Raw genomic sequence first — 14,911 nt, forward strand, 5'->3', positions numbered from 1 at the left:
GTAAGGATGCATGGATCGTGCCATCCCTAGCAAAACCAAGACTCACTCCCCTAAGAGAAGGAAACCAGTCTGGTGGACCCTGCCATAAACAGGTTATACAACAGAAAGAAGAAACTAGTTCAGAAAAAAAAGCAAATCCCAAGAAGGAAAGACATCCCTGATCAGTATCAGTAAGAAACTAAGGTCCCTCATAAAATCATCCAAGGCTAACTTCGAAAGAAAAATAGCCAAGGATTCAAAAGATAACCACAAAGCCTTCTTTATCTATGTCAAGAATCTAAGTGGCAACTCACAGATATGCTCTGAGCTAGTGCAAAATAGCACAAAATATACTGAACCTACTGATATTGCCAACAACCTGGCAGATAGATTCAGTGCAAACTTCACCTCCCTCTCACCTTCAAAAGGGCCAACAACAATACTGGAAAAGTGTAGTGTCCCAGAAATCACAAAAGCACAGGTGAAAATAGCCCTTTCAAAAGCCAAAAACACAGCATCAATGGGGCCAGATGGTGTCCCAGGCTGTGTCTTGCACGAACTACAGAACAAACTAACCCCCCGCCTAAACATGCTGTTCAAACTCAGCCTCTCCACAGGCTATGTGCCCATAGTTCAACACCATTCCTCACTTGGGTATTATAGAAAAACTCACCAGCCTGAACATAAACCTCTACGTCACAAGATGGGTTGCCAACTGGCTTACAGACAGAACTCACATGGTAAGAATAGCGGGCTCCAGGTCTGACTCTAAACCAGTCACAAGTGGTGTCCCGCAAGGTTTGGTTCTGGGGCCCCTACTGCTCGGCATATATTTCTCAGAAGTACAGGCAAACACAGGAGGAATATGGCTAACTAAGTTCACTGATGACTGCAAACTGGGAGCCATAATTGACTCTCCGGCTGACACGGACATCCTTCAAAAAGGCCTTACTGAGACAGGCACCTGGTGTCAAAGTCATGGCCTCAAGCTAAATGCCAAAAAATACATAGTCATCCCATTTGGGAAAAACAAAACACCCATGAATTACCACATTGGCATCAGCCCCCTTAATACAGAAGAGGTAATAAGAGATCTGGGGACCCAGGTAATCTCTCCTTTGACAATCATATTGCCAAAGTATTTAGAAAATCCTTCTATGTGGCCCATCTAATTACTAAGGGGTTCGCATCTAGAAATAAAGAGGTTATAGTGCCCCTCTACTCGTCACTCATCAGACCCATCATAGAGTACAATGCCCCATTTGGGATATACCTCACAAGACACTTCCAACAGCTGGAAAGACCACAAAAGCACCTCACCAAGAGGATTACTGGCCTCAAACATATGTCCTATGCAGCCCGACTGAAAATATTCTGGCTGTACTCAGTGGCATATTGCTTACTCAGAGGTGATCTCTGCCTGACTTACAAAGCCATGTCCAACTCAGAATTGATGGACATGCTCTACCTAAAGAAATCCAAGTCACTGCGAGCCACGCGCTCTAGTGAGCTAAACCTCGCCACAACAATAAACAGAACATGCTGGAGGGATAAATTCCTGTCACAGAGAGTCCCCATGCTTTGGAACAAAATTCCTAACAACATTAGGCAGAGCCCCTCATTAACACTCTTCAAGAGAAGCCTTGATGAGTGGATGGGTAACAGAAAAATATACCCCGGGATCACTTCATTGGCTCTGCTTGACAGAGACTCAGTTAATTAATCAATGGGGCGGAGAAAGCCGACACACTCTGGCTAGGCTTATAAGTGCCCTCGGGCAGATAGCCTAGTACCTACCTATGAACCTATGAACCTATGAAGAAATGTTAATAACGTGGATTTTTAACTCAGAAATATATGCATGCATTGTTGATATTTCCAGACAGACACAACACACATACCTACAAGCAGTTTACATGATCATGAGTTCAGGCACTGGTATGTCAATGGCATGATCGAGGGAATTAGAAACTCCAGTGAATTCCTTTAACTACACAGGGGGGCATACATCCCCTAAATGGAAGGAATACACTCCAGAAAATGAAGTAAAGAGCCAGTCACTGTGAAGCAGGATAGCATTAACTGAGGGCTGGTTGCACTACAATGCAGCATGACAGCATACTGTAGGAGCTCCTGTTATTTTGCATGGAAGAACCAACCAAAATGGCTAACTTCTCAGTTAATAAAATAAAGCATTTTTCATTATCAATTTTTTTTTATCATGGAGTGAGTATACTGAAGATGAAAGTACAATTGTTCTCTAAGCATGCATTCACACTTCTCTCAGTGATCTATCTTTACAAATGGTCTTTGAGTCAAGCAAGTATGCACTTTGCTCTTTTATGAAGAAAATAAGGAAATATGCTTGCCTCATACTCTATAAAAAATGCAAGTGCTTATAACATCCAAACATCTTTACAGAAGCACTATTCTAAAGAAATTTTTTTTTCTGAATACTTTTGCTACATTTCTTACCTTGCAGCCTAAGTGTAAATTTTACAAGAAGAAACAGTAAAATAGCTGAAAAATATACTACAAACAATGGAGCTGTTTTACTAGGGGGATTGTTTCCATTTCATTTACGTCAGTTCTTTCCCTGGAAGTGTAATTTCAAGTATAGCCAAAGAGGCTTTCAAGACTTGGCTTCTGTTACATGTGAACATAGCAGTATATTTATTTTATTTTGTTTTGCTTTTGTTAATGGGTTTGTCCAACTGGTTTTAGTCAAAAATCCATTTTTAGCTGAGGCCAGAAGGAAAAGCTTCAACATATTTCAAACAATTTTAAACAGACATTGAGTAATATACATGGACAGAGTTTAAACAATATACATTAACAATTACACATGCATCTGTTAATTGCATTTGCACTTATATCAAAAATAGAATGATTACAGTGTAATAGATACTTATGGATTAGTAGATGTTGAACACTGAGTATTCTAAGAGATGTATTACTAGATATTTCAGATAATAGATCATGTGATTAGTGTTGCCAAATTTAAAGAAATGGAGGTGAGGGAAGGAACTAGGTAAAGCAGAAAATGTTAACTTTTTAGCATCTTTGTCAAGTGGAATGTTACACCTCTAGCAGCTTACATACATCATTGCATCCCAGAACATTTTCTGAAAAACAAACTTAAAAAACATAAGATTAACAAATGCAAATACTTTGTAAACAATAACAGCTATTAAAACTGCAGAAACAGTATTTTTACAGTGATAATACTCAGTACAAACATATTATTTCCATAAACAATAAGTCGTATAAACCCAGAATTATATTTTTGCTAAACTTTCACAAGCAAATTGTCATATCTTGGAAACTATACAACCTAGGCATATATTGTTAGAACATTTTTGTTAACCAGATGTAAGCTTTGACATGACAACAAGAAATTCCTGTCTGTGTGCATGTTTATTGAGATATTTAAAGAAATATGAAAACCTATGCTTAACCATATAATTATCAATATAAATAACAACTGACTTAGCAAATATCAAAGACAATTTTTAAGCAACATTTAAGTTTTCACCTGATGCCATGCCATACTTTTTGTAAAAAATTCAGTACATATGGAAATATTGCTTATTTTTATAATAACTAACAAACAACTAGCAATATCTCCATTATGGTATGATGTAAGTTTATATTGACAATGCATTTATCTGTCTCCCACCATGGTATTTCATACCATAGCCCTCAGTAGCATGTAAGTATCTTAGTCATGAAAATATGAATAATAAGTGACAAAGATTAATTTCTCCACTGTGGGGCATCCTGAGTTAATAATCTTATTGTCATTTTGTTCATGAATTCTTGCCTTTTTTAACATTGCCAATTATTAACTAAAAAATCAATTAGTTAAAGAAGCCCATCCCAAAATATTATGTGGAAGCCATAAGGAGCTATGAGTGTTAACTGAAATATACAAAAAAGGCATTATAGGCGTGAGTGAGTTAAGACTAAATCAGGTTCAGAGCCAATGATATATATGGCTATCTTAAGGTTTATATTAGAAGTATACAGGTGGGGAATGAGCAGTCTCTGTAAGAATGTATATACCTGGGAGATGCTAGTACAACTATTCAGGTATTAGTGAAGACTGTTTGTGGGGCACAGGATTTTGAATTAAAAGAAATGGTTTGATGATACTGGAAAACTGAAGATAACAGCGACGTTTATCCTGGAGATGTACAGGAGCAGATCCATTAATCTGATAGGCAAAGTTTTAGTTGTATTTTAAATGAGTTTACATTCTGAATGGATTCAAGTAGTAATTGGATGTGGTTCTATAGTTTAACTAAACTATTTGAATATAGAGTCACCTGCAATATTAGATGATTTGGTTAGAGTAATTATAGATTTTTCTCTATATCATAAAATTCTACTCGGAGTAGTATTGTATTAAGTTCTTAAGGGCTGGGCAATTTTATAGCTTATAGAAAAGTCTGTGTGCTGTAGTTAGCTGAGAAAGAACTAGGTGATGTGGTAGTTCTAACCAGTTTAATTCACTGAGGGCTAAGTGGTGGTATGTTGTAATGTTATAGTTTACTGCAAATTTATTATAACATTGCTCAAGTCTGAACTGTTGTGAGATTTGAAGTTTAGTGACTTTTGTGGTAGCATTGGCAAGAGATGTCAATAAGAAAGTAGACCTTATACGTCTTCTGGCTATGTCAGAAAGATAGTTTTTTTTACTCGCATAATGTACCTAGTTTTTTGATGAGTTTTTTTTTAATTGTGTGTGATACATGGTGGTTGAATTTCAAATGATCATTTATGATGCCACCTAATAATCTTGAGTGGTTTACATGTTCTATCATGATGTTTTTGGCACAGATGACAGTGAGTAGTGTTTTGATAGAGTTGTGTTTTGGAATGAATAGCAATAATTTTTTTTTTTTTTGGGTTTAGTAGTTAGCCATGTTTGAATCAATAATGTGGATTTTTGTGTAAAGTCTTAGAGCTAAGATAGACATTTGGCAGAGAAAAATTGGGTTGGGTTATCGGTGTATTGAACTCAGGTAGTATTTTTTGTAGCACTGTAGAGTTCATTGATGAATATGTTGAAAAATATATGGCCTAGTGTAGATCCTTGTGGGATGCCAATACTTACTGTCAAGAAGGTAGAGAAATTATTTCTCCATTTCACTGCTTATGCTCTGTTTGAGATATGGAACCATTGCATGGTGAGCCCTAATGATGAAAGCTTATCAAAGAGTTTCTGACAGGAGACAGTATCAAAAGCTTTTGCTAAGTCAATGAAGATGGTGGAGATTAGGCTTCCCATGTTTCTGTGAGTGTTGACAGTATTAAAAAAATTCAACAAAGCAGAAGTTGTGTTGTGATGAGGATGGAAGCCATGTTGGGTTGAAACAGAAGCTAGTTATCTATTAGGTAGTTGATAAGTTGCAATTGAATACATTTTTTCTAATATTTTTGATAGGGGAGATAAAATGCTAATTGACCTGCAGTCTGAAAGATCTACATTAATTCTACCCTTGTGCTGTGGAATAATGAATGATTTTTTCCATAGCAAGGGCATTTTATTTTTCAGATATGGGTTTATCAGAATTGGAACTGGATACGTAATAACCTCAGCTGATATTTTAAGATATTCACCAAGAATATGGTGTCTGTAGTTATTCAGAATTTGTACTTCATTAAACATTAGAGCACACACACACACACACACACACACACACACGTGTGTGTGTGTGTGTGTGTGTGTGTGTGTGTGTGTGTGTGTGTGTGTATATATATATATATATATATATATATATATATATATATATATATAGGTATCCCTATCAGTTCACTGAATTTTCAGAAACTCAAAATACATATCTGCGAGACGATATGATCGAATTTCTGAAAACCTGAATCTTTTTACTGTAATGTAAAATTTAGTGCTATCTGAGAATTGCTATATATATAATTAGCAGGGGCGCAAAACCATAAAAAAAGATTTTTGTGTTTTTTTTTAATGTTCGAGTTTTCAGAAATTCAGTCGTATCATTTCAAGTTTCTGAAAGCTCGACGAACTAACATATATATATATATATATATATATATATATATATATATATATATATATATATATAAATTAAACAAAAAGATCGAGAAGAGATCATAAGACACAAGGTATGCACCATATTTACAAGTTACATAACAGTTTGCTTCATGCACAGTTGTAAACCTTTTCAATACATAAATGAATAAAGTCTAATACTATAACAACAAGAGTCTAAGTTATAACACATTAATAATGAATGAAACCGAAGTAGCAGAAATGATACAGTAGTAATAAAGATGTATGTCTCACAGACAGTTAAGGAACAATGTATAAAGTGGACAGAGTTAAGAAGGCAGGAGGAGAGGAAAGTGCAGGTATCACTTTGCATTAGGTGAGCAATTGCATTCCATAGAGGTGTAGTAACATTTGACCATATTCCTGAAAGCAAGGTTGCAAAAGATTTTCTAGATAGATACATTTAGCCCTGCCCAGTGTTTCTTATAATAATGTAAAATGCTGAGTCCCAATGATGTTTCATTGATGAAGAGGTGCCACAAAGTAGAATGATTCTAACATTAGGCTTTTTATTGTATATAGCCAGAAGCAAACGTGGATAGCTAAATATCTAGTGATGGTCAGAGGAATTAAGCGGGCCATATTAAAATACATGATAAAAAGATGATTTTTATTTTAGTCCAACCAATGGAATTTCTTAAATGAGGGGTGGTGATGGATTTTGCTGACAAAGAGAGAGTTTTTGAGTATAGTAATGTTGAGTCATCTGTATAAAATATCAATTGCACTGGATCACTTTGTATTGTACAGCAGGCTCCCTCTTATCCTGTCATGCTGGGTCCGGACCTTAGGCTGGATAAACGAATGGCTGGTTAAACACAAAAAGCATACAAAATAGCATTTATAGGTTATAAATCAGATAGAATAACTGAATTTGTGTTAGTATGGATTTTTCTAATGAATATGATGTCTAAAACTCAAATGCCTGTCATTATTTAGCCCAGAGGAGGCAGAAGTCTTGCCCTTCTCTGTTGTCTTTTACTAGAGCTATGGCAGAAATTTGATGGCTGGTTAAACAGAGGCTGGATAAGAGCCAGTCTACTGTACTATCATTAAGAAAGGTCATGAAAAGGAGAGTAACCAAGATACCTTTATGCCAGAAACATGTTATATTTTGAGAGGAAATAGAGAGGAATAAAAGCATATGTAGTTTAGGAGAGTTGGGTGATTGGGATGGGATGAAGGCATGAAATGTTCCCACAAAAAGAAGACCTTTATATTTCTTTTTTACTTTTCCTGATGCTAGGATTTTGTAAATTACACTAAGGAAAACATTTTTGTCCCTGTTAGTTTTTCTGTTCTATTTCTTGGCTTAAGGATTTCTAAGTACCCTAGAAAGGAAAGATTTTCTTATTCCTAGTTTTGTGCTGTGATGTACTACTAGAATGACCTTCGCAACCCTGATTTGTTATTCTTGATTCTATTTTTTAAGCTTTCTAAAGGTGTAAAAGTAAATTACAGAATGTATCAAAAAGGAAACACAAGCATTATAGCACCTGTTTTAAATTTTTGGGAGGTTCTTTTCTTATTATTTTGAACCTCAGTGAAGCATGACATCCAGTAATACAGACAGGATGGGATTAGGCTTACAGATAATGTTGATGTTTACTAGGAAATATCCTAACATGTATCAGCAAAGCTGAAGTTAAATAGTAACCCGAGACAGTACATCACGCCAGTTTTGTTAGAAGACCAGGACTAAAAATGTTGTTTGTTTGAATGTCCAGAAAATTGAATGGATGTGTTGTGGGATGTGTGTTTCATTGAAACAGGTTTGTGGGATATATAGTAGTGGTGTGTGTTTGTGAATGTGTGTGGTTTAGATTAAGGGTTAGGTAAAAGGATAGATGAAGTGTCTGCGCAATTGTGATTTTTAGTGTTAGGGTTAGGTTAGTGTATGTCTGGACATGAATGTGTGTCTGTGTGTGTGTGTGTGTGTGTGTGTGTGTGTGTGTGTGTGTGTGTGTGTGTGTGTGTGTGTGTGTGTGTGTGTGTGTGTGTGTGTGTGTGTGTGTGTGTGTGTGTGTGTGTGTGTGTGTGGGTGTGTGTGGGTGTGTGTGGGTGTGTGTGTAAATGTTGAGTGTCTGAGCTTGCTTGTGTTAATTTAATAGGCATGTTAGGGTTACAGTAAGGTTAGGATGAAGGTTAGCACGTATTACTGAGGTCGAGCAGGGGCAGCAAACATCAAAGAGTAAATGGAATGTTATCAGCGCACTCTCTACTGTGGGGTTATGGCTAGGAGAATCTAAGGACAGTCCAGTCTAGTCACTGAAGGCAGTTTCACTGTCAGTTAACTCTGTGTAATAGATTTTATGCTTCCTCTTTCCCCCACCAACCCCTTGGCAGTGGGAAGCAAGTCCTTCCATGAAGTGTACCTATCTCTTTTTTTTCTTGTTTATTTTTATTGATTTCCCAATTATGTTACAATTTTAAAACAAGTAACGAACATTACTATATATATATATATATATATATATATATATATATATATATATATATATATATATATATATATATATATATATATAGTTCCAGTTCCAACCATCGAAATTTCAAAACATCGAAATTCTGATCATCGAGACCAGAACATCGAATTTTGAAACCTCGAAGGTTACAAGTGTAACCAAAAAAGACAAAAAAAAAAAAAAAACAAAGAAGGATAAACTTTAACAATTGTATGCAGGGGGGCTGCACCCCCCCACCCCCCTACTTTAATATTCCAACTCCAAGACCGCACTACAGTGGAGTAAAGGGAAATCTCCCATTTAACGCTATATGCAGAAGTTCTAAATGGGAGATTTTCCATACCCTATCTGTAGTGCCATCACATAGATGGTACATAGACACACACATAGTATACAGGGCACCTTGGTGCCCTGCAAAAACGCAAACATTCTCCCACCTACACTTACCCTTTTCTTCCCCTTCAAACCTTCGACATTTTCAAACTCGATGTTCTGGTCTCGGTGATCTGAACTTCGATGTTTTAAATGTTCGATGGTTTGAAGGGGAACCATATATATATATATATATATATATATATATATATATATATATATATATATATATAAATCATGGATCATGTATACAACAGGAAAATAGAAATAGAAATGAATAACACAATAAATTACTAACGTAACAATTAAACATAACTATTTATATCGGTGTTTAATCAGCATGAATGAAGAGGTTATTTCTATGATGTAATCAAGCCATATCAGCTAGAAATGTTGTCCGTTTTTTCCAATGTTTCCATTACAGTCAACCAAGTATTGAAGTATGATGTTGTTCTGTTTGTTCTGTTCTTTAGAGTATTGATGTCCATTTGGCCAACAGTCAAAGTAAGATTCTTAAATTCCTTGAATGAAGAAGAACATTGCTTTTTCCAATTAATGGTAATTATTTTTTGATCTATGGTTAGTAAAGTTCAAAGAGTTGATAGCCTTTTTCTTGAAACACATTTAGGTATAGGGGAGTTAAACAAAACTAATGATATTGTTAATTTGAAATTGTAATTAAATATACTTTGAAAGAAATAACTTATATTATTCCAGTAAACGTCTAGTTTTTTTACAGTCATAGAAAACATGTTCCCAGTTTGCTTTTAATTTTTTTTCACATCTCCAACAAACATCCTCACTGGCAAACATTAGAGCTACTTTGTGAGGGGTAAAAAACTTCTGTGTAAAAATCTCCATGAGAACTTTTGGCAATGAAGTGACACTGTAGTGCGTTTTGAAGATATAAGAATAGATGTTTTTCTCATCCTCCACTGGAGGATGTCCATTTACTAATGTGAAATAATTCCAGTAAGAATCTTTATGATATGTCTTTGTTTTTTTGATAATTTTATAAATGTTCAACAAGTATCCATTCCCTTGGAAAGGTTGATTTGTAATGAATATAATATATTCAACAAATTTGGGTATGTCTTGTCTGACTGAGATTTGCATTACTTCTATCTTATTTAATAATAATTGTCTCAGAGATTGTATGGTTAGCCACATACCTTTACTTATATTATATTTGTCTATAAGATAGTTAATAGAAAGGACCTTACCCAATTCTGTTAGCTGATGATAAAATAATAGTTTTCCTTGTTTCTATGTCCAGTTAGTTAATTCCCCCATCTTCCCAATTTGGCAAGTGACTATTTAGAGCAATCTGAAGTTTATTTTGATACCATAGAAATTTTAATATAATTTTATTATATTTTTGAATTATCTGTTTGGTTGGTAGAAGCAAAAAAACTTGAATAAGATACATTGTTTTGTGAAATATAATTGATTTAATCAAGTATAACCTGTCCTCCATTGTGAATAGCTATCTGTTCCAATTCATCATCATTGTTTCTATTTTGTTTAATACATTATTATAATTGAATAAAAGAGTGTCATTTATGTCTTCTATTAAGTAGACTCCTAGGTAATGAAGTCTACCCTCAGATACAAAGTATTTAGAATTTTTTTTACTTAAGTTATTTTTTTTTTGGAACTTAAAGGCAATATTTTAGTTTTATCTTCATTAAATAGTAAACCAGAGACTTTTTAGAATTTAGCCATGGAATTAAAAAATGTTTGTAAGGAGTGGTTTGCATTGGATAGAGTCAACAGTACATCATCGGCAAAGAATTGAAGTTTCAGGTTTAATGTTTTGGTTATTTCCATACCTTGAATATTATCTTGAGATCTAATATTGTTTGCAAAAGGTTCTATCAGTAAAGCAAATAGTAAAGGTGACAACAGAAAACCTTGTTTGGTTCCCTTCTTAATTGTAATGGGTCCTGACCTATGGGAACCCGGTTTAACATATGCTAAAGTGTTTTCGTATAAGGACTTAATTAAATTAGTAAAAGTATTAGGACATTTAAATTCTTCTAACACTAAGAGTAGGTAGCTCCAGTTTACGGTGTCAAAAGTGCTATTAATGTCCAAATAGATTAAAGTCAAGTCTATGTCAAAGTGTTTAACATGATCTATTAATGTTATCATAGGTATTTCTCCCTTTTATAAAACTTGTTTGATCTTCGTGTACTAATATAGGTTCCTAGGTTGGTACTAGGCTATGAGCCCTAGGGCCTATACAAGCCTAGCCATAACAATTCCCTGGCTATTTCTTCCCACACTATTTACTTCCTGAGATGCCTGTCTAGCAGGGTGACTGACGTGATCCCTGGGGTGAATTTCCTTTCTCCCATCCAACTGTCAAGGTTCCTTTTGAAGAGGGCCAAAGAGGCGCTATGCTTGACATGTATGGGCAGTCTATTCCAGAGTCTGGGGAGTCTCTGGATCAGGAACCTATCCCTCCAGCATGTTTTGTTTATTGTGATGACAAGGCTTAGATCCCTGGAGCATGTGGCTCTGAGGGATTGGGATTTCTTTAAGTGTTGCATGTCCGACAGCTCTGGGTTTGACATGGCCTTGTATGTTAAGCAGAAATCACCTCTGAGTAGACGATATGTGACAGATTATAGCTGGAGTTTTTTCAGGTGGTCAGTGTAGGGCATCTGCTTTAGGCCTGTGATTCTTTTAGTGAGGTATTTCTGTGGCCTTTCCAGTTGTTGCAGATGTCTTGAGAGGTACATACCAAATATTGTATTCTATAATTGGGTCTAATGAGGGATGAGTATAGTGGGACAATGACCTCCTTTTTTTCTGGATGAAAAGCCCTTAGTGATGAGGTGTGCCACATAGAAGGATTTCCTGACTGTTGTGGCAATGTGGTTATCGAAAGTGAGACCAATGTCCACCTGTGTCTCTAAGTCTCTTATCACACTTTCGGTGTTTAGTGTACTGCCATCTATGTGGTAATTCATGGGTACATGTTTTTTTCCTAAAGGGAATAACTATACATTTCTTGGCATTGAGCTTGAGCCCATGGCTCTGGCACCAAGCATCTGTTTCTGTAAGGCTCTTTTGCAGAGTATTCACATCATTTGGGGATTCAATAATGGCTCCCAGTTTGCAGTCATCTGTGAACTTTGTTAGCCAGAGTCCCTTAGTGTTGGCCTGTACTTCAGAGAAGTAGATGTCAAACAAGATTGGTCCCAGGACTAAACCCTGAGGTACTCTACTTGTCACTTGTCTGGAGCTGGATTTGGAGTCGGCTACTTTTATAGTGTGGGTTCTGTCAGAAAGCCAGTTGGCAACCCATCAAGTGACATAGGGATTAATGTCCAGCTTAGTAAGTTTATCTATGATTCCAGAGTGGGGTATGATGTCAAAGGCCTTGGTGAGGTCCATATAGGCTGTGTCGACCGCCTTATCCTCATCCACGGCTCTGGAGACTGATTCAAAGAAGTCAATCAGGCTCAGGAGACAAGATCGGGCCTTCATGAACCCAAACTGCATGGGGTCCAGTGTTTGAAGGTTGCCAATGTCTTTGTTTATAAGTTCCATGATAATTGCAGATCAGGCTCATCAGACTGATGGGGTGGTAGTTCCTGTGATCCAAGGTGGATCCCCCCTTCTGGAGTGGGATAACTGTAGCTGTGCACCACTCAGTGGTGAGGTGCCAGTTCATTTTGTAGTTCATGTAATACACAGCCCGGGATGTCATCTGGTCCCATGGATGCTGTATTCTTAGCTTTGGAGAGTGCATTTTTTTACCTGTGTGGCTGTTATTACCAGAATTTGGAATACCGGAGTATTGAGATGGGCCATTTAGGGGGTGAGAGAGGGGTGAAATTGACACTGAATTGAACTGCCAGGATATTGGAAATATCCTTGGGATCAGTATATTTAATGCCATTCTGTTGTAGCTCAGAGCAGATCTGAGCATTACCATTTAGATTTTTGACATTGTTATAGAATGCCTTGTGGTTGTCCTTGGAATATTTGGCAATTTTATTTTCATAACTAGCTTTGGAGGATTTTATGAGGGATCTCAGCTTCTTACTGAGGCTGGTAAGGGAGTTTTTTGCATCTTGGGATTTTCTTCTTTTTTGCAACAGTTTCTTCCTTTTGTTGTAAAGTTTGTTTATGGTAGGGGACCACCAGATTGGCTTCCTTTTTTTGGAGGAGAGCATCTTGGTTCTATTTGGGATGGCACGATTCATGCATGAGTGGATGTGCTCGTACAGTGCCTCAGTTCCCTTCTGCATGGGTGTCATGAAGTTTGTCACTTCTGACTTGAGTAGCATAAACTTGGCTTTGGAGAAGTTTTTTATGGATGTTTCCTTACTGGGAGAGAAAATGTTTGATTCTATTTGCATAAATTGCCATATACATTTTATAATCTATGTTTAATAGGGATATATGTTTATATGAGGAACAATATTTTTCATCTTTACCAGATTTTATTATTGGGGACATTAATGAGTAGTTCCAGGAAGGGAGTATAAATAATTCTTTCCTGGTTATATTGTATACTTTTAGGAGTAAACACAAAGGCCATCCTGACAGTAATCTGTACATTTCAGGTAGAATATTATCTGGACCCGGAGCTTTGTTTGTTTTAAGTTTGGCGATTTGAAATTTTAATTCAATCATAGTGATTGGTTTATTGATAATTTCTATTTGCTGCTGAGATAGCTTAATAGAAATATTTTTGTTAAGAAAGGATTTAATCTCATTTATTGATGGCGGAGAAAGGTTTGAGGAGTTAAGAGTATTATACTGAAGTCTTAATGCTTTTAATATGTTATTAAAATCAGTTACTTTCCTTTTTGTGTGTGTGTTGTATAGTTCTTTTATTTGTCTAGATTTAATCATTCTTTTGTTCTATTTGCTAGTTGTCCTTGGTTAACAGAATTCATGGACTATGAGTTTAGTTTAATTTTCCTCAAGATTTATCATGGTTTTGTGAGGCAGTATTTCAGAATATTTATTGTTGGTTTGTGTTAATTCTGGTATTAGGTTAGAGTTGCCTTTTAGCATTTCTAGTTTAAGCTTGTCAAGTTTAGTTTGCATTTCCAGGAATGTCTTTATTTCATTTAAATAAAATTATTTAAACTCTTTTAGGTTTGTTAAGTATGAGGCTATTCTAGTGACAGGAAGAGAGCAATATGAGTCAGAGTCTATTTCAAAAACTAATGCGTTGTGGTCTGAGACAGGCTATTACCTTAACTCCATTTAATTTTGTAATTAAATCATTTGAAACATAGTCCCTATCAATACATGAGTGAGATTTATGTCAATGGGAATAGAAAGTAAAAAATAATAAGTTTTGATCAGTAAAATGGTTAATATCTTTAATTATTACTGTGTCAATAAATTTCAAAAGAACTTTGGATGTAGGAGATTTCTTTTGATTACAAGAAGAGTCAGTGTCTTTGTCATCTATTATACAATTGAAATCCCCTGCCATTATTAAACTGCCCTTTGCATAGTGTATAATATCTTCAAAGTGGGAATTAACTGCTTTAGTTCCAACCCCTGGGAACCAGTATAAATTAACTAAAGTGTAAATTTTTCTATTGATTTCAAGGGATACTAAACAGAACATAACAGAAGAATCATGATAAGTCGAAATTATTTTGAGAGAGGGAGTTGAATTTCTAACTAGAATAGCTACTCCTATTTTCTTCTGTTTAAATTGAGAGCTTGCTAATACTGTGTAATTATTAAAATTTAATTTATTTATGTTATAATTTGTAAGATGAGTTTCTTGAAGAAATACCAGTTGAGATTTATGTAAATTCACATACTTGAATAAGCTTTTCCCCTTGATGTTATTTAGACCATTAACATTAATAGATAGACACTTCATATTATGTGTATAAATGAAAGTTTATATGAAAATACAAGGTTAAGGCATGTGTTGACATACCTGTTAGGGAGGAAAATGTCAGACTTTCACATCTCTGAAAGAGACCTTCATTTCTGTTAGACACCCAAA

This window comes from Protopterus annectens, chromosome 8.part0 (genome assembly GCF_019279795.1).
Source record: "Protopterus annectens isolate FY-2018-M chromosome 8.part0, PAN1.0, whole genome shotgun sequence".
Lineage (NCBI taxonomy): Eukaryota > Metazoa > Chordata > Ceratodontiformes > Protopteridae > Protopterus > Protopterus annectens.